General features: G+C 42.4%; 1 protein-coding gene across 8 annotated transcripts in view; it reads left to right on the top strand.

The window, feature by feature from the left end:
• Positions 1-24,725, top strand: part of DLGAP1 (DLG associated protein 1) — a 554,365-nt gene that overhangs the window by 199,663 nt on the left and 329,977 nt on the right. For all 8 annotated transcript variants that reach the window (XM_061596062.1, XM_061596071.1, XM_061596069.1 and 5 more), the window contains one exon: positions 4,239-4,343. The gene's annotated coding sequence lies outside the window, so the exon portion shown is untranslated. The remainder of the gene's footprint in view (positions 1-4,238; positions 4,344-24,725) is intronic.

The raw sequence follows: 24,725 nt of genomic DNA on the forward strand, positions 1-24,725 counted from the left end.
GTTGTTTTGTTTTTCTCGTTAGAGGAAATAGCAGGGAAATCTTTTCCCTTTAGTAGAAAACCAGTCTGTACATGCGAGGGGTGCATATGTGATTTTTAGTAGGAAAAGGGTTATGCTGCCTCTCCTTACTGCTCTTCCACTCCTATTCACAGCTTTCAGTGCTGCGTTTCAGTAGAAGAAGAAAATGCCAGGTATTTGCATGATTACTTTGGTCCCAAAGTGAGGTTCTGAGTGCCCCCACTATCTCTGTGAAGCACGTAGGTCACTGTGGTATTCCAGTGATCTGCCTGCAATAAAACAGGAGGGTCAGTGGCTGGAGCACAGGTGGTGCAAATCTTGGTGTGAACCTGACTGAACACGGGTAAGGCTGCACTATCATGCCTACCATGTGGCTGTGGTGATGGCGGTGGCGAAGAAAGCCAACTTCTCTGCCACCATGGTGTTTGCAGGTAGCCAGCTTTTCTGAGTGGTGAATGGGTTTTTGTCATGTGGCCAAGAGAACGTTGCTGTGACCCCCTTGGAGGCCTGCTATTACAACTTTGCAAGGCACTTTAGGGACAAAATTGATCAGATTCAACAAGAATTGGATGCCATAGTTAGAGCAAGTCCAATGGAGGCATCCAGAGCTCTGTCTGTTCCACCTGTATTGGATCAGTTTCAATTATTGCGGCCTGAGTATGTGGACAAGCTGCTTGAAGAAGTGCGGCCTACCACCTGCCCCCTTCACCCTTGCCCATCCTGGCTGCTGATAAGAATCTGTAGGGGACTGACTGGGTGGGTCCAGGGAGTGATTAATACTTTGCTGGAGAAGGGGGAGGTACCATCTACCTTAAAGAAGGTGGTAGTGCATCCCCTCCTTAAGAAGACCTCCCTGGACCCAGAAGTATTAAACAACTATCACCCAGTGGCAAATATCCCCTTTTGGGGCAAGGTGCTTGAGAAGGTAGTGGCGATCCAGCTCCAAGCATGCTTGGAGGAAACTGATTATTTGGATCCATTGCAGTCTGGTTTCAGGCCTGGCCATGGCACTGAAACTGCCTTGGTCACCCTCAGAGCTTGGAAAAGTTACTTTTTTGAACTACAGCTCCCATCAGCCTAATCCAGTGGCCATGTTGCCTAGGGCTGATGGGAGTTGTAGTTCAAAAAAGTAACTTTTCCAAGCTCTGGTCACCCTGGTTGATGACATTTGTCAGGAGAGAGACAGGGGGAATGCAACCCTGCTTGTTCTCCTTGATCTCTCAGCAGCTTTTTATAGTGTTGATTACAGTATCTTTCTGGAATGTCTTGAGGAGGTGGGGTTGGGGTCACTGTGCTTCAGTGGTTTTGCTCATATCACCAGTCACTTCCAAAAAGTAGTTATGGAAGGCTGCTGTTCAACAGCTTGGGAATTATCCTGTGGTGTTCTGCTGGGTTCCATCTTGTCCCCCATGCTATTTCACATCTATATGAAACCACTGAGAGCTGTCATCAGGAGATTTGGAATGAGGTGCTATAAATATGCAGATAACACCCGCCTCTACCTCTCTATTCCATCTGAATCAGGAGAGACAGCTGGGGTGTTGAACCAGGGCTTGGAGGCAGTGATGGACTGAATGTGGGCCAATAAATTGAGGCTGAATTGAAGACAGAGGTGTTACGTGTCCAGAGTTCTTATGTCCAGGAGGTGGGAAGACGGCCTGTTCTGAATGAGGTTGCTCTTTCCTTGAAGAAGCAGGTCTGCAGGCTGGGGGTACTCCTTGATCTAATACTGTCATTGGAGGTCCAGGTGCCCTCAGTGGCTAAGAGTACCTTTTTCCAGCTCTTGCTGGTTCACCATCTTCAGCTCCTTTTGGACAGAGAAGACTTGGCTACAGTGGCCCATGCCCTGGTAATTTCCAGACTGAATTATTGAAATACATTTTACGTAGGGCTGCTCTTGAAGTTGACTCAGAAACTTCAAGTAGTCCAAAATGCAGCAGCCAAATTACTGGCTGGGGTTCCCTTTAGAACTCATATAACCTGTTTTAAAACAGCTGCAGTTGCCAGTTTGTTCCAGGGCCCAGTTCCAGGTGCTCATGGGACCTAAGCCCTAAATGACTTAGGTCCCAAATATCTGAAAGACTGCCTCCTTCTCTACAGACCCTCTTTCGTGTTGAAATCAGCAGAGGAGGCCCTTTTGGTAGTTCTCCACCCTCGAAAGCTCAGGGGGGTAGTGACCCAGGAGAGGGCATTCTCTGTGGCAGCCTCTAAGATGTGGAACTCCCTCCCAGCTGAGGTGCATCTGGCAACTTCATTGTACAACTTTTGGTGAATGCTGAAGACACATCTCTTTACCCTGGCCTTCAATACCTGAGATGTATATTTTTAGGACCCATCCTATTTTCTCTGATGTTGTTTAGGTTGTTTGTAACTGTTTTTTAATTATGTCTTTAAAATTGTTGTAACTCGTCCTGGGACCTTTGTGTGAATGGTGGGTAATAAATTCTAATTCTAGTAATAGTAACAACAACAACAATAATAATAATTATAGGATATGGATATGAAAGATCATCTTACCCCTTATATACATACAAATTGATCACTACACTCTATAATTGCAGGTCTCCTGCAGATACCATCTCATCAGGAGGTCCATTACACATAATATAGGAAGCAGACCTTTAGTGTTGTGGCATCGACCCTTTGGAATTACCTCCCCTTAAATATTAGACAGGCACCATCTCTGTTATCTTTTTGGTGCCTGCTGAAGACCTTCCTTTTTTAACAAGCCTTTTAAGTAGAGACCTTATCCCAGTCTGCATTTGTGTTGGAATGGTTTTTAAAGATGGTTTTAAATATTTTTTAAATACTATTTAAGATGTTTTGTTTTTGATATGTTTTAAGATGTTTTTAGTGTTTTGTCCTTTGTTTGCTACCCTGGGGTGTGATAGAAATTTAACAACAACAACAACAATAATAAGGTTTAATGTTGCCCTTCAGTATTTTCTGAAATTGGAAACTTGGACTGCATTTGAGAACTTGGACTCCATTTGAGAACATGAGTAACTTATAGTTAATACAAAACTAGAAGGATTAGGTATTGCTGATGGGTATATCTCTAACAATGTAAACTCCATTGACCTGATTTATACTGTTGGTGATCAAATAGCTAGAGAAGTTCAGTTTCACTAGTGTTACCGCCATTTATATCCAAAGACCAAGACATACTACACTCGCAGTAATGTTTTCTCCAAATGACTGTTATTATTCATTAGTCTTTAACTGGTATCAGTATTCCCAGAGAAGAACAGAGAAAGGAAAAGGTGATACAAAGGTGCCTTTTTTAGAAATTAAAAATAAGTGATTAAAACTCTTTGTGTGTGTATTTTTCTTCCCCTAGCAACAAACCCATGCAATGAAACTTTCTAAAGCACAAACAAGTTAACAGCATCATCATCAGCTGTACCCTGCTTTTAGGTCCCATTATGGTACAAAAGCAGTATTAGACAGGTGCCATCCCTGTTATCTTTTTGGCACCTACTGAAGACCTTGTACTTCAGTAAGCCTTTTAAGTAGAGACTTTATCCCAGTCTGTGTTGGAATTGCTTTTTAAGATGGTTTTTAAGCATTTTTAAAAATAAGCTTTTAAATAAGTTTTGTTTTAATATATTTCAAATCTGTTTTATGTTTTTAGTATTCTTGTTTGCCATCCTGGGCTCCTACTGGGAGGTTGTAAAAATCCATGTATGGACAACCATGCACTTCTTTTGTTCTGTTACACATTTCAAGGAATGTTGGTTTATTTCAGATTTGCAACGTGATCCTATTAAACACCTTTTTTTTGCTGCTGCAACAGAAGGTTTAGAAGTAGTGCATACAGAATGCCTATCTTCTTCAGGGGTCTCTCTTACAGTAAAAGAAGTCATGCTTCTGTTGGAATGTTGGTTTATCTTGTATGCACATTCACTTATGCTTCTTGTGTTAATAGTGCCAAAATCTTCCCAGGTAGATGCAATTTGTTTGGGGCATGTGTGTGGTGGTGGGTTGATTCCCCCCAACCAAGAAAAAAAAGCTGGCTAATCATATTATGCAGCACAATTTACTCTCCCTCCCCCCTCTAAGGGCAAATGTTGCTATATATGGTACCTATATGAAAGTTTTGTCATGAAAATTCCTTATTGGTGAAGTGCCATTTAATGTTGAATGAAGTGTTAGAAATGTTAGTTTATATGTCTTTTATATGCTAGCAGTTTTAATTGTTGTATTTGATTGCATTTCAGAACAGCCAAGAATCAAACATCACAAGTGACATTCTTTATTAAGGACTGTACAGTTTTCACCTCTTAAACATCTAACAAGTGAAGATGAAAAACTGAGTACAGGAGGTATGGTTTCTTTATTTCTTTCACTGCATAAAATTGTCTAGAAATTTGAAAGGAGTGGTCTAGTAAACATGTTTTCATAGATGCCAGAAGGACTCCAGCCCCAACTTCATTTGACACCTGGCCTAGACATGCCTTGCTTACTATGAACATGGAGTGATTGATTCTCACATTCCACAGGCACCTGGTCTGGTTTCATGTTTTGTTTTGTTTTTGTTGCTGCAGGCACATTTATAATGCAATCACACATCATCTAAAGGTTACATTTATTGGCATTTGATAATTTCTCATTATTATTCATAGTGAATCATTCCTAGATGTGATCAATGGTTGATGTTCCTGTTATTCTTTGAGTCTGTTTGTGGTTTTGTGATGCTTACATGGTGCTGCAAGTCATAGCACTACACTGACATGGACTTTATTGCAACATATCATAAGCACAACAGCATAGGGCATAAAGCATAATTCTGTGAATTTGCTTTTAGTGCACCTATACAAATTGTGTCCCTGAAGAAGAAGCATTTAATTTTATATGCATTATAGTTTCCCTCCAGCCAATAAAAAACATCAGCCGTGTGTAGTGCTTTATTTTACCTTAGGGATTTTCTTTGGTAGACAATGAGCTACATTAATCAAAGGCACTGTTTGACAGTCTCAGGAGCATTCTTAATACTAATTATTTTATCTCGCTGCCTAACAAGGTCCAATAGATTTTCTTAATTGACAGCAAAGGTATCCTTATATCAGTAGAACTGCTGATGTGGATTATGACTTGTGTTATTTAAAGTGCAGAAATAAAACCTTAAGTCATTAGTGATAAATAATTTTGGCTACTATTGAATGTAGTATGAACATTGTTATTCTAGTTCTAAAGACTAGAGAAAATGTTGCTTGCCAGAGGGATACCACTGACAATTGCCTTCTTATGGTGCTTGATCTCTGCTAGCTTATACTGTTAGAGGCTATTCCCATCATGTTCAGGTTGGCCATCATATTGTGAGTCTCCCTGTCCTCTCCAACGGCTACCAAGTATGCATATTCTCAATGTGTGGGATGATCTCCACATGGTAAGTAATTCTAAATGTCACAGGCCAGAAGAGTCCGTTGCCATGGGGTGACAATTTTCAACAGCAACTGAAAAGTGTGTTCCAGTCTTTGATAAATACTTTTCAATATGTCTTGAAAAGGAATCTTACACAGTACATATTAGGGATGTGCAGCAGTTACAAGATTCATCTTGTATTTGTAGTGTTTGGAAGCAGCCTGATCTGTTATAGATTCTGTTTGTATCTTTCTGATTCTCTTTGTTATTCGGGTCCACATGTGGTCTATTAAATCTGATGCTATGTTTAATGAAATCTGAAGCTCCCAATGACTATCTAAAATGGCTGCAACACTTTTTCTTTTTCACAAAAGTGGATGAAATTTGCAGGCAAGGGAATACCTCCAGAGTCGATTAAGCCTGCCAAATTTCAGGCAGATCAATCCAGGGGTTTTTGTGCAGGGACTCCTTAAAGTTAAGTATTTGTTTTTAAGTCTCTTTTTTATATTTTGCCACAATTTGATGCAAATTGCGGGCATAGCTGCTCCTTCTGCACTCAGGTGATAATGACGACAGATGCTTCCAACTTGTGTCTGTGGATACAGACTAGAGTTGGGGGCGAATTTCTACATTTTTGGATTTGTTACCAAATTCTGTCAGAATCTGCAAATCCTGTATGTCTTCAGATCAGGTTTGACTCCTTGCTAATGCTTGCGATTGTCAGTGACATCAGTTTTTTAAAAAAACAAATCTGTGGCTAATTTGACATTGTTATTAACATAAACAGCTTTGCTCTGAAGTACTGCAATGTGTATTCCTTTGAAGTTCCGTCTCAATGAGGTGATAACAATCACCATTAACATCCATTAACTTTCATCCCTCTCTGGTAGGTTGCAGCAGCTTTTCTTTGACAAAAGTGTTCTTAGCTCCTCCAGCCTGCTTGATTGACTGAGTGAGGTTGGTTTTTTGCAAGGAGGGCATAAGCAGAGGAAGCTATTTAGCTAAGCCTGCTATCCGCACACATGGATGTTTTAACGATGAAAGAGGGAATGAGCCTCTCTCTCTCTGTCTCTCTCTCTCTAGCTGTGATCCTGTCTGTGGTTGCTCAATGGGGGTGGGGGTTGACAGTCTTTGGTCAGCACTGAAGTAACCTGAGGCAATAGGCAGAGTTGACAGGCAGTGATCTGCCTAATTTAAATTTAAATAGAAAACCCAAGAGACCATCGGTAGAAAGATAGAAACAGCATTAGCAATTTCATTAGCTATTACAAGCGGATCGGAAATAGCAAAAAAAGGGGGGGATGTTGCAGATCGGCACCAAAAGCCAGTTGCGAAAACCAAAACACAGACCAGAACCAAAGAGTGAACCCCATCCCTAGTACAGACACACTTACTGTTGTGCCAGTTCCAGTTCTCTACCTCTTTTTTCTCAAAACAGGGACACACAACGCTAGTAAAACTCTACCCCTTTTTACTCTTCAAACCTTGTCAGATGAGCTCCAGTGTTGTTTTTTAATTCAGCTTCAGGGAGGTTTTACAACTGATTGGTAGATTGACCCCCTTTGTCTTCCAGGTGTGGCCAATGGAAATGCTTTGCTGCTGGATAAGGCAGAGACAGTGATGGTCAACACTTTGCTGTGGGTGGTCCTCAAAGGTCTGAAGGTAGCAATGGAGAATGGAGGTCTGGCCAGCAGAAAGTGTTGTGTCCCAAGTGAAGGGGGAGTTAGATCAGAGAGGGGAGTCACATGAGGATGAGGCTCCTTGGGGAGCTGAAGGAAGGAGACAAGGCGGGAGAGTTCTGGCCTCAAACTCCCCTGCCCGGCACTTCCACCAATGAAGCTCCTGCCTCACCTGTGAGTCCAATGCCTAAGCAGTTGGGAAGCGACTCTCCACCCACGCCATCTACTCCTGGGCAGGAATTCCTGCCAGGCACTTCAAACACTTCCCAGCCAATCAACACCTCGCTTCCAGAGACTCCGCTGTCACCGAGCAAAGCCCCACTGTCAGATGGGTTGTCTGAGACCCCCCTCGCCTTGCACAAGGAGGCGTGAGAAGAGAGACTTTCAGAGGGTGCAACTTAGGCGGAGCCGCCGTCTACAAGCCAAAACCTTCCCTACTTAAGTCAGTGTCTCCCAAGGCACAAGTGCTGAGTCAACTCTCCTCAAACACTGCAGAGACTGCTTAGTTAGAATAGTTAGGGAATGTAGTGAGTCAGAGTAGACAGGTATATGAAGTGCACCGCTTTGGATGTATCTGTAACTTTAGTAAAAAGAGAAAAAGACATCACCTCGCCTCAGTCTGAATCTGTCACCTCTGGGCAGGATAGCTTGACTCAGCCCCCACCTCCCTTCGCCAATACTCCCTTGACAGAACCCATGGAGGCCAATGGTGGAGCAGAAGGGGGTCTTCAGAGAACAGTTGAAGCGCTGTGTGTAGAAGTCTACAACCTCTGTGTAGAAACCCAGAATCTCTGACTTGAGAATCAAAATCTCCAAGCTTTGTTTAACCAAGGTGCTCCAGGGAGCGCAGCTCAAGTGGCCATGCCACCCGCCCATATCAAAGTGCCAGTGGGATTGCCTCCTCGTAACGGTGGCCAGAGTGACCAGTTTGCCATGTTCCTTGCCCAATGTGAACTGTGTACATGCAAGTGCGCCAAGCCACGTGAAGGTGGCTTTTGTCATCAGTCTCTTGGAAGGGGAAGCTGCCAAATGGGTTACTCCATTTTTGGTGCAGAATGACCCTGTCCTGACACAGTATACCGCATTTGTCAATGCCATGACTGAGATGTTTTGTGATCTTCAGTGGAAAGAGACTATATCCCAGCATTTGGGAACCCTAAAGCAGTGTAAAAGCTCTGTGGGGATGTACACTAACACGTTTCATGTCCTAGATCAAGAGGTGGATTACAATGACTTGAGGTATTTCTATCGGAATGGACTTAGCGCAGAGGTGCTGGACGATCTGGCGTGCGCCTCGCCACTGAGCAGTCTTGCAGAGTTGATCCAGTTATGTCTGCAGATAGACAGCCGGCTTGAAGGTTGTTGCTTGGAGCGCAAGGCCGAGGTCCCATGGTCCCAGGCTCCTATACCACTCCCCCCACTCGTTTCACCTCTAGCATGGGAACCTCAGCTCCGTCGGGGGTGGAGCCCATGCAAATTGGAGGGGCGAAGCCATGCCTGTCAGAGGAGGACAAGGAGAAGAACAGGAGGGATGGGCTATGTCTGCACTGAGGGAAAGGGGGGCATCTAGCCCGGAGGTGCCCCTGCAAAGGAGAAAGGGCTCCAGTGCAGGAAAACTCCAAATCCCAGCTCTCATAGTGGTGAAAGAGTTGGGAGTGAAGCAGCACAGTGGCCTCGCCATCAGCCCCTTCTGATGCAGCCAGCACTCCATCTGCCAGTCCAATTGGTTCTGCCTTCGGGACAAAGCCTCCAGGTTCACGCCATGATGTATTCTGGGGCACCTTGAGTTTTATTGACTGGGATTTTGCTAAGAAGCATGGGGCACTCACTCAGACACTAGAGAAGCCCTTGTCTGTCAGAACCATTGATGGGCAGTCCTTAAAGTCAGGAACTTTTTCTAAGGCTACAGAGACGCTGAGGTTGGAAATCCCAGGGCATGTGGAAAGCCTGTCATTCTACATGGCCGCCCTGCCCTGCTTTCCAGTGGTGTTGGGAATCCCCTGGCTGGTTCAGCACAACCCCACCATTTTCTGGGATGAAGTGGTAGTAGTGTTTACCACAGGTTACTGTCATCAACATTGCCAACCACGGAAGGAGTCGTCTCCCGCCATTTTGGCCAGAGCTGCACTGCAGGAGGGAGCTGTATTGCCTGAAAAGTATGAGGAGTACTGGGATGTCTTTGACAAAAAGGAAGCCAACCAGTTCTCCCCCCCCGCCCCATGACTGTGCTATAAACCTGATGCCGGGGGCGTGCATCCTGTCAGGACAGATCTATTCCTTGTCTGAACCAGAGTTGGCGGTGCTAAGGGAATTTATGGAGATCAGTCTAAAAAGGGATTTCATTCTGCCATCTCAGTCACCTGCTGGGGCACCTTTGCTGTTTGCTAAGAAAAAGAGCAGGGAGCTATGTCCATGTAACGATTACTGTGAGATTAACAAGATCATGATCCCCAACAGCTACCCCTTGCTGCTCATCTCTGAGATGCTGGAGTGTCTGCTGTCGGCCCAGATCTATACCAAGTTGTATTTGAGGGGGGGTTTACAATCTTGTGCGAATCAAGGAGGGGGATGAGTGGCAGACTGCATTCAAGACTCAATATGGGCAGTTTGAGTCCTTGTTCATGCCATTTGGCCTATTTAATAGTCCAGAGTTTTATGAATGACATTTTTAAGGACTATTTAGACTGTTTCATGATCGTGTATTTGGATGATATCCTCATTTATTCAGACTCCCCCGCTCAGCACAAAGAGCATGTGCAGGCAGTGCTGCAATGCCTCAGAGAACATCGCCTCTATGCCAAGCTGGAGAGACAAGTGCGATGGGCTCTATTCTTCACTCGCTTTCACTTCAAAATCCATTACATTCCACAGGCACAGAATAAGCGGGCAGATGCCCACAAGCCGGAGTATGTGGAGAATCCAACCCAGAGACTGCCGCAACTCATTATACCCCTTGAGAAGATGGTGGCAGCTGCATGTCAGGACTCCTGGTTTGAGGAATTGTGCTCAGTGCAGGAACTAGATCCTTTTGCCAGAGAGAAGTGGGTGGAACTCGAGGGGCAGCCTCCTGGAAGTGCCGCTGACTTTGTGCTAAGAGGAGGGGTGTTGTATCATTATGCAGCTATGTATGTGCCCCTGGGAAGCTTGAGGGCCAAGGTCTGATGTCAGTGTCATGATTCTCCTACCACTGGACATTTTGGAGGTTTTAAAACCTTGCAGGCAATTTCAAGGGGGGTTTAGTGGCCACAGATGAAACATGAGGTGGAGCGTTACGTCCAGTCCTGCCCCACCTGTGCCAGAACCAAACACGATGTGGGGCAGCCAACAGGACTTTTAGAACTGCTCCCTACACCTGCTTTTGAAATGACTAGGGTGCCTATAGCCTGCGTCTGTGTTTGGATGTACTACAGCTTCCTCAGTGGAGCCCAGATTCAGGCAGTTTGCTGTAGAGCCAACTGGTATGATATCTTTTGGCATAACTGTAAACTGTGTGAAGGTAGCCATAGTGAAGATTATTGTTCCAACGTAGTATTTTGCAAACAACTTCTTGCTGGCTACACTGCAACATCCTTCCTTCTTTGGAATGGGAACTTTCACTCTATAATCTTTCTAGTTGCCTTTGAACAAACAGGGGATGATTCAACAAGTGGTCATTGACTCGGGGCATTTTGTACTTCACTATTTTCTAGTTTGTATCAGCCTCCCTAGCAGCTGGGAAAGAAGTGAGCAGGAAGGTGGCTGTCCCTCCCTCAGGTACCAGTAGTATAAGTATCCGCCAACCATAATGATAGAGGCATAAGTGCCTTCTCCACTGTCTAAGCTTTAGATACGGCCTGCATAGTCCTATTTCCAAATTATGAACATGTACTGTACATCCTTAGAGAATGACAACCACCAGACTGTATTGAATTGTAAATTTCAAGGAAGGGTCAAATCAGACTTAGACCATTTTGAGATAGGCGGGCAACAACTTCTAGCAAATAAGAGAGACCCATAATTTTGTCACTCTTCTGGAAATTGCCTTAACACTGAAGTCATGTTGATGTTTGTTGATCTGCTCTCATGAAAATTTCATTTGCTCTCTGGAAGCACACATCTGTATAAATATTTGGGGTTGTAGACGATGATTAAAGAGCTAGCTGAGGTCTGCAAGCTCAAATAAGTATATGATTTTATATAATAGTTAAAAGAGAAATTTGTTCCATTGTTCAAAAGCAGCTGCTAGACCTAAAGTTCACCCAAAAGCCCTTTGAAGATAGTATAAAGTCACATTGATGTGGCAGCTGCTAATTTAGTTTTCTGTAAAGAATCCTTCCCATCTGCTCACTCTTCCAAGATTTTGAAAGTTTCTTTTTTTTTGCATCGTCATTACTCATTTTCTTTCCTTTATTCATATTTCTCTCAAACTATTTATATATCATAGTCAAGATTTTAAAAGTGGCCACCATCTTTGTATCCTTGCATTGTTTCTTTTATGTTTTGATTACAGAATTTATGTCACCAGGTGCAGTTGACAGTTATACATGTGCTACTCATTGAACTTACACACACATCAGTGGTTAATAGTCATGGTAAATGGCTGTCTGTGTTCACTCACTGTCCCCTGTGACTTCTTTTTCTGTCACCTCTTGTTTCATCTATGGTGCTAGTATACTGAGGTTACACTAGCACTAGCTATATTCTCTGGTATCCAGATAAAACAAATTTTGAAAAAGATAATCAGCTTGATAAAAGATAAAAATCCCGGGAGATAATAAGTTGTTGAAAAGACAGGTTAGCCTCTCTGGGGAGAGCATTCCAAAGCTGGGGTGCCACTACTCAATAGACCCTCTTCCTAGGTGTTTATACATTATCACATGTTGTGAAAACAATAAATACAAGCTCCCCCATCTTGGCCCACATCCTGTACAAGTGGGATTCACCATCCACTTTAGTAGAGACAAAGATTTTTCCTATCTCTTAACATGTGCAGGACTGTTCCTTCTATTGCATTGAATGGGGAAGATCTTTGGTATTGAAAAGCTTTGCATGACCATTCGAACATTCATGCCTGCAAGAAATCATTGGATCAAGGCAAACATCTGTAGATAAAGTCCAGCAGAGATATGCAGCATGTATTTGAAGCAAATTGTTACTGACACTGCTTATTCTTATAAAAGTTGGAGCCCACAAGCGTTAAAAGGCCATTTGATGTAATTCTGAACAGAACAAAATTAATATTGTTAACTTGTTTCTATGAAAATTGGCTTTAATGTGGCATATAGAGACAAAGTACAAATTAGAGTCCAAACTCTACATGTAAAAAATAGATTTATGTAAATGTGTGGCGTAGAACAATAAAATAACTCTAAGAAGACTGCAGAGGAGCATTTGTATGGATTTAAAATTAGATGTATTCTTATATCATTTTCTGTGCAGCTTACAAAGCAATCCAACACAGAGGGAGCAGGCATAAATTGTGCTGGTGCAAGAGAGGATGGTGTAAAGTTCTGCCACATCCAGTTGCCATTCAGAAATCTATGGGTTGGCTAAACACCATCTCAGCTGGGAGCTGCATGCAGGGACCAGAAAGTAAAAGCCTGTTCCCCCAAACACCCCTATAGGGGAGTAAGCTCTCTTCATTAACGTCTATTGCAATTATTATCTTAGACCAACCTTTTTCCAGGTGTAGATTTTGTCTGGATTGGGCCCTGCAGGAGCAATCTGAACACGAGCTGGATGTGGCCCAAGTCCCCTAACCTCAATCCCTCCCCTGACACACCACCGACATGCCGCTTTTCAGGACTTACACTGGCTTACGCTGGCCTCACTTAAGTTCGTCCTGCTGAGCTGGCTGGTCCTGTCTTAGCCAGCTGAGCTGGGCTTGAAGGAATTATGCCTAGCTCAGCCTGATGTAAATGCAAGTTGAATTGTTCTGTTTCCGAAATACTAGGACTGAACGTAATGCCCTCTCTTTTTCCATCCTCCTCCACCCAACTAAGGATAGGGAAGAAATTTGGTTCAGTTCACATTTAAAGGCACATTATGCAAATCAAACATAGCCATCATTCAAAACCTATAGTTCTCTGAGTTTTGCAACTCATTTCTCCAGCCAAGTAATGTATATAAAACAAATTGGATATAGTAGGGTAAAATGTGCATATAAATGCATATATTAGTGAAAATAACATATGAAAATGCATTATTTTTGGGGAAATTGCTGGCAAAAATGTGGATATTGGGCAAAATTGCATAAAATGTGGATATTAGGAGAAATTAGCACTAAAATGCTGATAAATTTTCACATTGTTAAAGTCCTCATTGTCAGGCAGTATGAGGGTGGCTACACCCTGCTCCTCCCACATGTAACAGTGCCACTGGCACAGTAAGAGAAAAATGGAGTTATCCAAAGCATCCTGTCTTTTGGGCAACTCATTCATTCATCTTCCTTGTGAATTTTTTGGGGGGTTAATGGTGGTTCTGCCATTAATCCCAGGTAAAGGCTGCAGCTACAGTGTCACAAACCACTGTTTATGCCTCAAAGGTGTATGTAATTGAAATGTCAGGATATAGCTTGTGATAAATAACCTTTTAATCCGAGTACTAAATTTGGCCCCTTAAGTCAAATTCTTTCAGACAGCCCAAGGATCTTTCCCTTTCTACAGAGATGATATTACAAATGGATCAGTTTAGCCATACTTCCTGTGAAACTGTGTATGTAATACATGAAGGCACCAATTGGTTAGATTTCTTAAATGATTATGAACAGTGCTAACCTCTTACAAGGACACAGAGGGAGAAAGGAAGAAGGATTTTAATTGAGTGCTACTAGTACTATTCTAGTATTAGCAGCCAACTAGGCAGATCACTTTTGAAATTATTTTTTTAAGGACAACAATACTGTAACATGAAAGGTATAATGCCACCCTGGGCTCCTACTGAAAGAAAGGGCGGGATAATAATTGGGTGTTAGAACAAATTAAACCAGAACTATCTCTAGAAGCTAAAATGACGAAACTAAGGTTATCATACTTTGGACACATCATGAGAAGACCTGATTCACTAGAAAAGGCAATAATGCTGGGAAAAACAGAAGGGAGTAGAAAAAGAGGAAGGCCAAACAAGAGATGGATTGATTCCATAAAGGAAGCCACAGACCTGAACTTACAAGATCTGAACAGGGTGGTTAATAACAGATGCTGTTGGAGGTCGCTGATTCATAGGGCTGCCATAAGTCAAAAGTGACTTGAAGGCACATAACAAATAGCTGAAATTCCAATTGTGATGATGAGAAATAAATTCTAGCTGATGTGTGAACTAAAGAAATACATCCTACATGCTGATGAACTCTTGAGTTTGACCCAGAAAGGGTCGCCATAAGTCGTAATTGACTTGAAGTCACATAACAACAACATTATCTTTTAATAGTCATAATGAACATTCTTGGAGAATTCATGGCAATAATATCTTTCTCTACACTCACTTGTGGACTAAATAGTCACTAAATAGTGACTCGTAATATTATCTTGATTTTCTGAATGTTTTGTTTTCATTTCACAAGGAAGAGAACACAAATGAAATGGCAAATTATTTTCTCTCTTTAAACTTTGCTCCTACCGTGCAAATAACAGTTTGAACAAATACCTGGCATGAGATAAAATTATCTGGTTTCCTATTAAATTATCTAGTCAAACCCTGAGACAAATTTTGGATGGCAAAAGGTATTTCATTACCCCATCTTATTATTCCTCTCTTGTCTTCCAGCTGTTTTATCTCAGCTCCTTAGGAAGAAGAAGATATAGCATTTTAAGTATGTGCACATTTGCTGCTTTCCGAAGTATTTGTTTTCAGGTTGTGAATCTGTGGTCAGATAGCTTTCACCACACTTAAAATCATATGTCTTCACAGTTAGAATCCAAGAGCTTCTTGTAATGGGGCCATATTTTGTGACAATATGGTTTTTCATAATTCTTTATTATTCCTGACGTTATCAGTGCCACTTTTTAAATTTGTTGAACAGATAGAATTGTCTCCATTGTATCATTATCAACTGATAATGAAATTGAAACTATGACCTGGGAGACCAGCGTTCGAATCCCCACACAGCCATGAAGCTCACTAGGTGGCCTTGAGCCAGTCACTGCCTCTCAGCCTCACAGGAAGACAATGGTAAACCCCCTCTGAATATTGCTTACCATGAAAACCCTATTAACAGGGTCGCCATAAGTCGGGATCGACTTGAAGGCAGTCTATTTCCATTTCTAAGGCAACAAAAGCTATTATAAGCACATATCTTTCACTTCTCCTTCTCTTCCATACAGTCCTGTGTAGAAAGCCTCTCCAGAAGATCAGGTGGGTCGTTTGGGAGGAGACAACAGCCCCAAACTAGGTGGGCCTTGTCCCTAGTTCAGGAACTCCAGGTACAAAAGATAATTCAAAGAATTTAGCTACTGTCTGAGATATAACAGAACATTTTGTACAATGAATCTTTCCCTCCCCTCCCCTCCCTGCAGTCCCCCAAACGTTTCTCCATAGGCTTAGGAGGTTCTACCAAACATTGTGGATTGTGTCATCTAGGACTGCAGATGGAGGAGTGGAATGGCCTGAAATCAGGCAGAGGAATCTTGTACTCTGCTACACAAGGCCTATATGAAATACATCTTTGACGGTGTGTTTCCCATTGTGGACTCTACTAGTAGCATCTGGAAAATGATCTTGACATTGGCATTTTCATCCAAACAATATAGTCTGTCACAATCACTTGCAGAAGCATTTCCACCCCCAGGCAATTTACTTCGCCTCAGGGTAGAGATTTGTAGTGTCCAGCTGGAATTTGATTGTGGGAAAAGTGTATGCTAACATCTATTAGTTATTATTTTTACCAGTATACAAGAGCCCATACATTAATATGTTAGACCCAAAGCCAGCCTTTGCCAGCCTAGCGCCTGCCAGGTATTTGGAGTGCAAGTCCCATTAGCCCCAGTAAGCAATTGTAGTCTAAAACTTCTGGAGGGCACCTAAGTCATCTAGTTACAACTGTGCTACAGCTTTCTTTTAAGGTACACCATGAAGTAATTGAGAAAATATTTGACATTTTATTACATGGTTGGTTTTAAAAAGAGTATTTTCTAGTCAGAAATGTTGGAACTGAAGTAATAGTGCTTTAGCCTAGCTTATAAACAGATATAATGTGAACAGGCATGACTGATCTTGCTTACTAAGTTTTGTGTTTATAAAATGAGTGTGTTAATATGGTCCACTGAAAATAAACCCTAAGGTTTACTATAATCTGTCTATTTTAGACTGATACGCAGATCCAACAGTTCTGATTTTTTTTCTTAAGTGAATGATGGATTTATTATTCAATCAGGATTTTAAAAGGTATTCCAACTGGGAGCAAACTTTAGAGTTAAGAAAAATTAACTCTAAAAATAGTGTTGCTGCTGCAGACTTTTAGAGCTCTGGCCTTTCCTGAAGAAGATGGAAGTGGTGCAAGTTATCCATACCTTGCATCACAATCCTAGCCATGTTTACCCAGAAGTAAGTTCCACTTTGTTCAATGGGGCTTATTCCTAGCAAGTTTGTTAATACTGCAGCATTAGTCACTTCCAGGCTGGATTAGTACAGTGTTCTCTGCATGAAGTTACCTTTAAAATGTTCTGGATGGTTTGCCCCAGAGACTAATGGAATTGATAGGTTCCTGAATGCTCTGGGGGATTTCCCAGTGGATCAGACAGGCAATTCTTTTGAGACCTGGGTTTCAGTGTGGAATAGATAAGATGCACAATCAACACATTTGCTCCCAAGTGTTCTCTTCTAGGTGGTTTGGAGATTGCGGATGCCTGTAATGGCAGATAGTTCTTTGGTACTCCCAGAGATCCACTGTGATAATTTAATTTCTCAGTGGCTTTTGATGACTCCTATTCCCCTGAGAGAGCTCCATTGGCTAGAGTGGTTTAACAGTCAGCCACTCTGATTGAAGGACTGTGAGGAGAACAGGGCATCTCCTAGCAACTCTCAGCACCCTTCACTGACTACACTTCCCAGGATTCTTTGGGAGAAGCCATGACTGTCTAGAGTGAAACAAAGGGCTGGTGTGGATGTGGCCAGGGACAACTTTGGTTTAAATTTGGGTGGGAGGCTACATGTGCTGCTGTAGAATAAAAGGTGGGGGAAACACTGAAAAGCAATGATACTGTTCACAATGTTATCCTTTTGGAAAGAAAAGGGGCCTTCTCTCTGCCCATTGTCCACCCACCCAATCTCCTACCCTCCTCCTACCCTCCCTGCCCCTCCCCCAGGTCAGTGTTGGACTATGACCTGGGAGACCAGGGTTCAAATCCCCACACAGCCATGAAGCTCACTGGGTGACCTTGGGCCAGTCACTGCCTCTCAGCCTCAGAGGAAGACCAGAGCTTGGAAAAGTTACTTTTTTGAACTACAACTCCCATCAGCCCAATCCAGTGGCCATGCTGGCTGGGGCTGATGGGAGTTGTAGTTCAAAAAAGTAACTTTTCCAAGCTCTGAGGAAGACAATAGTAAAACCATCTCTGAATACCGTTTACCATGAAAACCCTATTCATAGGGTTGCCATAAGTCAGGATCGAGTTGAAGGCAGTCCATTTCCATTTTCAAACATGATTGCACAGAAATAAATCCCATTGAACTCAAAAAGTATGCAAATGATCAAACCTACCCTCCCTTCTCTTCCCTCCTATTCCCTCCCTCTTGCCCCTCTCTCCCCATCCCTCCTTCCCTTCCCCTTTCCCCTCCTCCCTCTCCTCTTCCTCCTCCCCGTGGTCAGTTTTACCTATCTTAAGCATGATTGTACGTGAGTAAATACCGTTGAACTCTATAAGCATGCAAATTATCATACCTGCCCTCCCCCTTCCTTTGCCCCCTCCAATCCGCTCCTTCCCCTACCCCTCCTCCTCCCCCATGGTCAGTTTTACATATCCTAACTATGATTGCATAGGAGTAAATCTTATTGAACTCAATAAACATGCAAATGAGCAGACCTGCCTTTCCCCTCCTTCCCCTCTCCTCTCCCTTTCCCCTCCCCTCTTCCTTCTTCCTCCTCCCCTGCCCACTCCAGCCCTCCCTCTCCCCCGGTCGGTTTTACCTATCCTAAGCATGATTGCACAGGAGTAAATCCCACTGAACTCAATGAACATGCAAATGATCAAACCTGTCCTTCTCCTCCCCTCCCCCTCCTTCCTGCTCCCCTCCCAGTCCTCTCCTTTGCTCTTCCTCTTCTCCCTCCTCCTCCTCCTCCCATCCCCATTCCCTGTGGTCAGTTTCACCTATCCTAAGCATGATTGCAGGGGAGTAAATCCCACTGAACTCAATAAGCATGAAAATGATCAATCCATTGTCAGCAAACTTGCGCAGAATCCCATTTCTTACCTCCCAAATTAAAAAGCAGGGAAATTCACTAATACGCAAAAACCCTTGCGGTTTCAGAACGTACCTATAGCCCACAGATATTTCTATCAAACTTTAAAAAGCAGGGAAATTGGGCAGCTATAGTGAATGCACCAGGGGACCAGGAGACCTGACCTCCTCTCTGAGATATTGGACTGCCCTACAAATTTGTCAAAATGCAAACACAATTTGGGTTGGTCTTTCATAGTTCAATCCACTTCCTTCATAGCTTGGAAGAATTTGGTAATGTCCCTCTGAGCATACGGTGAATTAAATAGTGTACTCTTATTTCCTGTTCCTTTAAAGAGGAATTCAGGTGATGCAGGACTGCCTATACATGAGCTGTTTCATGTGGGCATTGCCAGTAAAGTACCACCTCCTCTCTAGGAAACAGAACGTAAGAATTGTGGGATTTTTTTTTATTCACTGACATGTAAGCAAGTTTGCATGGGCCCCTGAGCATTCCTGTTTGCTTTTGTTCATGTGAATGCAAAATCCTGATCTAGTAGGTATAAAATGTTCTGGGAATTTTTAGAAACTTAGTTGCTAGTGGCTTTTTTGTAGCACTTGATACATTTTTTAAGGAAAATATAACGGCATTGAATAACATTTTTAGATAAATTCTTTTGAACATGAACATGGATAGTTTCAGTCCAAAGGAGAGACAGTACCTTATTTCACATATACCAAGCTATATACCATCTGGGGAATAAAAACTGCTTCTTGAAAATAATGTTTTCTGAACAATCTAGATAAAAGCCCAATATACAGCACATCAGACTACTTGCATTCAGGGTGATTTATTTTAATTGACTTAACTGGAATTTAGTTGACTCATTTCTAGGCACTGCAGCTTGACTTGATTGAGAACCAGGATGAAAGATAGATACTACTCCAGAAACTTTAGTGCTGTCCAGATGTTGTTGGACTACAACTCCCATCATCCTTGACATTAGCCATGCTGGCTGGGACTCATGGTAGCTGTAGTCAAACAGCATTTGGAGGGCACCACATTGGCTACCCCTGCCTTGTACTAATTATGTAACAACTGCTGAAGTATCTATTTTTGTAACTTTTTTTCAGTCTATTCTGCTACTTGTTTGGTACACTGATGTTTTCTATGCCTGATAGAAAAATCTATTTGTCCATTATTCATCAGGATGGAGCCTATGTGCAGTGTTACAAACTAACTCTCTAGGTTTTTGTTTTTTATTCTGTTCTTGATATAGTTCCCCATCTTAAATGTCTTTTAAAAGTTCACTTAAGACCAAGTGCCAAAGTCCCCTTGGACTATTGATTGGAAAGTCTTGTGTAAGAATTATGTTTTGCAATGCATATCTTTAGAAAAGTTTCAATATTCATTAGTACATTTTTTCTAGATGGCTCCATAGGGCTTAATTGTGTATATGGAGTTCTGTGCAGCTTTTGACTTTCCATCTTAATTTGTGTGAGTTGGGAAGGTTCTGAGCCTAGCTTAGAAACAAACTTCAGGGACTTGACACAGCCACCCAGCAAACCCCAAAAATCTCCTCCAGTGAAATTTAATGAGCCCCTCACCCCCAGAATGTGCCTCTACAGCCCATTTCTATCTAATGGAGGCATGTAGGGGAATCATATGATCCTGAATCAGTAAGAAGTGTTATTTTCCAGGGTCCTCAAATTGCCTCAGAATTCAGGGAGAGGGAGATTTGAATGATTTCAGGAGAGCTCAGGAGGACTTGGCTATCTCTACAAATTTGCCCCACATGTACGATGGCAAATCCTATGCTTCATACCAACTGCCAAAATATTAAACAAAAATAAAAGAATGAGGTACATTTGATTTAAAGCGGGGAAGCTGTTGGCCTATGTGGAGGAACTGAAATAAACAACAGATAGCTACAGCGGGACATAAAGGGTAAGATGATGTGGTGTTTGGAACTAACTCAGCAATTATGGCTTAGCTTTTAATTTAAATTTAGTTAAACTGTTAACCATTCCACTAAGTTCCAAGTGTGACAGCATCTGTAACCATTTCCCCTATGTTGTAGCCTTGATCTAAGTTTCTTCCTCCTAGGTGAAAATATACAACTACCCATAGTCAAAGCGAGGTGTAGTGGATTAGTATGCCATCCCACTTCTTTTCACTCTGGCCTAACCATCCTACTCCCTTCCCCTGGTCCTACTTCAGACACTGCAGGTACCCATATTTTACACTGGGTTTCCCCAGTTTCTCAGCCAGTAGCAGGTTCAAGAGGAGTGTGGGGGTGGGCAGAGGCAGGGGTGATTAAATTGGGGGAACACCTAAATCTGATGGTAAAATGTTTGATTAAAAAGTCTGCTCAAGTATTTTAAAGAATTGCATCCCAAATAAATGTATTATTTTCACTTCTGTCGGACCAACACAAAATGGATCATCCAAACTATTGGATTAAATTGCTTCAATGCTTATATAATTTCATCCAAATGATTCCCATAGTTATCCTTACTATTTTGTTTAATTTAAATGTTCTGTTACCTAACTGAAATGTCATGCCTGCTTATGGCTTCAGCTCAACTCTTTTTCTCTCCCTTTTTGTTCCAGCTTATACAGCATTGTACCATTTCTTCTTTCTGTTTCCTGTTGCTTTTATTTCTAAGGGAATATTTCATTTTGTCTCATTTCTATTAAGAGTATAGACCTACTTTCCCATCCACCCCATCTAAAGTTTCCAACAAGGAAAAAATAAGTTTCTGTTAAACTGTATTTGCTTTCCTTAATGAAACTGGGTGGGTGGGGAAGAGATTGCAGATGTAGAGCAGAAAGTAAACAACAACAAAACAATTTTGTATGGAGAATTTTATTTATTTTGCTTTGAATGCTGACTTGGGAAAAGACTCTTAAAGTAGTTTGTTTCATATTTCCCCCCCAACAAATCGGCAAGCCTTCCATTCAGAGTACCTTGCTCTTTCATCCCCAGGGCAAAGAGCTACTTCTATGTGCTTCAGTAATTTTGCACAGCACACTGAGAACAAGCAGTCACAAATGATTTTATGTGCAAGCAGTTGCTGGTTACTTCCTATTAACATCTGTGCACTTTACTATAATAACCGTTGTGTAGCTCTTGATGTGTCTGATACAAAGAGAGCCTTTTATAGTATGACCTAATGTATTTCAACAAGAAGTCTATGAAAAACCATTTCCACTTAAATACATTACAGTACTATATTTGATTTAAGAACATTGTGCTGACTTCTTTATATGTAAGTGACATAAGCAATAAGAGAATTTATAAAAGCAGGTCAGAGTCTTCATGCCAGATTTTGAGCATGTTCACAGCACTATCTGCAGAGGAAGATAAAATGGTAACATTGAAATTTGTCTTTTAAAATACATTTTTATTGTCAAAACAAAGTTACCTGTTTTTAATAGGCGCTGCAACATATAGAAAAGTTCTACGATCACATTGCCTTATCCCACTGAGAAACATTTTTCTAGAAGCCAGTGAACATTTATAAGGAGAAATAAAACTCATGTTCATCTGTTTTTTGTAACATGTGGGATTCTAGAATTTTAGAAAATCACTATGGAGAAAAAATGTGGAACGTGTTCTCTCTTTTTGAAGGTAAGCAAACAGTTAAACATTAAAAAATATGGAGTTCATACAAACATAAAGGAACTGTTCTTATTAAATGTAGGGACCTCCACCAGTTTATTCATTTCTACATATTCCCAGAATGTGGAATAAACTGCAGAGAAATTAAATGGACTAGACCTGGGAAACCAGGGTTAAAATCACCACCGCTATGAAACTCACTGTGTAATCTAGGGCCACTCATTGTCTCTCAGCTAACATAGGCTTTAGTTTGCTGCCCTGAGGTCCTACTGGGAGGAAGGGTGGGATATAAATCAAATAATAAATAATTTGTTTTTGGTAACTAATTACTTCTAAGCTCTGGTCTCTAAATGTAACCCCAAAGCCAACAGCCCCAGATGCATCCGACCTAACTTGAAGCTTAGCCTCCAGTAACAAATTGCTCCTCCAAAAAGAAACACCATTGAACTGGCCAAGAAAGTCAAACCATAGGGTTCTCAAGAATCTCCCAGGGAATCCAGCTCAGGCAAGGGCCCCTCCATGTTCTCCTCAGCCAGGGATATGCTCAGATACATAGTCGACCAAACTCTAACATGAGCTGCTGCCATTTCCCAGAGCTGCTAGGGCCTGCAAACAGAAAATCATCTAAATAATGCACAACAGAAACAGACCCCATCCACCTCCTGAAAGCCCACTCCAAAAATGTGCTAAAACATTCAAAAGCAGCATATGAAATCGAGCACCCCACCAGCAGGGCATGATCAACATAGAAGCTTCCCCTAAAAGAAAACTGTAATAAATCAAAATCGAGAGGATGAACTGGCAGGAGGCAGAAAGCGGACTTAATATCACACTTCCCCATCAAAGTGCCAGGTCCACAATGACGGACTATTAAAACTGCACTATCAAAGGAAGCATAATGGACAGAAGAAAGGATCTGTAAAGCAACATTCATTGACTGGAGCTTGGGATAGGACAGGTGGTGAATGATGCGGTACTGCTGAGCCACTTCCTTAGAGACAATCCCAAGGGGGGATACTCTCAAGGAAGGCATAGAGGGAACACCAAAAGGTACCAGCACCCTACCCTCCTTAACTTCTTTGTCTAAGTTCTCTTGAACCAGATCTTCCATTCCCTGAATCAACTTTAAACTCCCTGAGAAAAAAGGGGCATGATCACCCACAACCAGAATCCTAAAACCAACTAAGACCTTCCTTAAGATAAACCACATCTCCCTTGTTGGAGCAAGCCTCAAGCAGCACACAAAGCACTTCCAGCTTAACTTGGCTGGGTCCCTTTACCCATGACTTGGGGCCCAGAAGTGAGCTTCTTCCCATCCCAGCACAATCTAGAACCCTTAATCCTGGGGCATCCAGAGAAGGCATGTGGACTACTGCGAATGGAGCACTCATGCCAGAACTTGCAAGGACTCCTGCCATGAAACCTTTTGCATTGAATTCCTAACAGAGCAGGAGGGATTTAATCCCCTGTCCCATGGACCTACAGGAAAATGTCACAGTGGATGGCTTCAGAATCAAATGCCTACTGTCTGTTCTAACACCATGGATGGGATTTATTTATTTATTTATTTATTTATTGTGCTTTTATACCACCCTTTAGCAATAAGCTCTCAGGGCGGTGTACAACAATAAAAACAGGTTAAAATACAAGTGAGTATAAATAAAATGCACTATAAAACATATGTGAAAACAAGATTGCAACAAAAAAAATTAAAATTAACATTTGAAATTTAAAGTTTAAATTTAAAAAGCCTGGGCAAAGAGGTAGGTCTTTACCTGGCGCCGAAAAGATAACAAAGAAGGTGCCAGGCGTATCTCGTCAGGGAGGTCGTTCCATAATTCGGGGGCCACTACTGAGAAGGCCCTAGTTCTAGTTATTGCTCTCCGGGCCTCGCTATGCGTTGGAACCCGGAGAAGGGCCTTCGACGTCAAGCGCAGCGAGCGGGTAGATACATAGCGGGAGAGGCGTTCCGCCAGGTATTGCGGTCCGATGCCGTTAAGGGCTTTATAGGTAAGAACCAACACTTTGAATCTGGCCCGGAAACATATTGGTAGCCAGTGCAGTTGGGCCAGAATAGGTGTTATATGGTCAAATTTCTTTGTCCCAGTGAGAACTCTGGCCGCAGCATTTTGCACTAGCTGAAGTTTCCGAACCGTCCTCACAGGTAGCCCCACGTAGAGTGCATTACAGTAGTCCAATCTAGAGGTTACCATAGCATGGATAACTGAGGCGAGATTCTCCCTGTCCAGATAGGGTCGTAGTTGGGCTACCAGCCGAAGCTGGTAGAATGCATTCCGTGCCACCGAGGCTACCTGAGCCTCAAGTGACAGGAGCGGGTCTAATAAGTCCCCCAAACTACGTACCTGCTCCATTAGGGGGAGTGTAACCCCATCTAGGGCAGGTCAAACATCAACCATCTGGGCAGAGGGCCCTCCCACCAACAGCATCTCAGTCTTGTTAGGATTGAGTTTCAGTTTATTAGCTCTCATCCAGTCCATTATCGCGGCCAGGCAGCAGTTTAGTACATCAACAGCCTCACCTGAAGAAGATGAAAAGGAGAAGTAGAGTTGCGTATCAGCATATTCCTGGAAACGCACTCCAAATCTCCTTATGACCTCACCCAGCGGCTTCATATAGATATTAAAGAGCATGGGAGACAGAACTGAACCCTGCGGGACCCCATATT

This window comes from Rhineura floridana, chromosome 1 (assembly GCF_030035675.1).
Source record: "Rhineura floridana isolate rRhiFlo1 chromosome 1, rRhiFlo1.hap2, whole genome shotgun sequence".
NCBI classification, from domain to species: domain Eukaryota; kingdom Metazoa; phylum Chordata; class Lepidosauria; order Squamata; family Rhineuridae; genus Rhineura; species Rhineura floridana.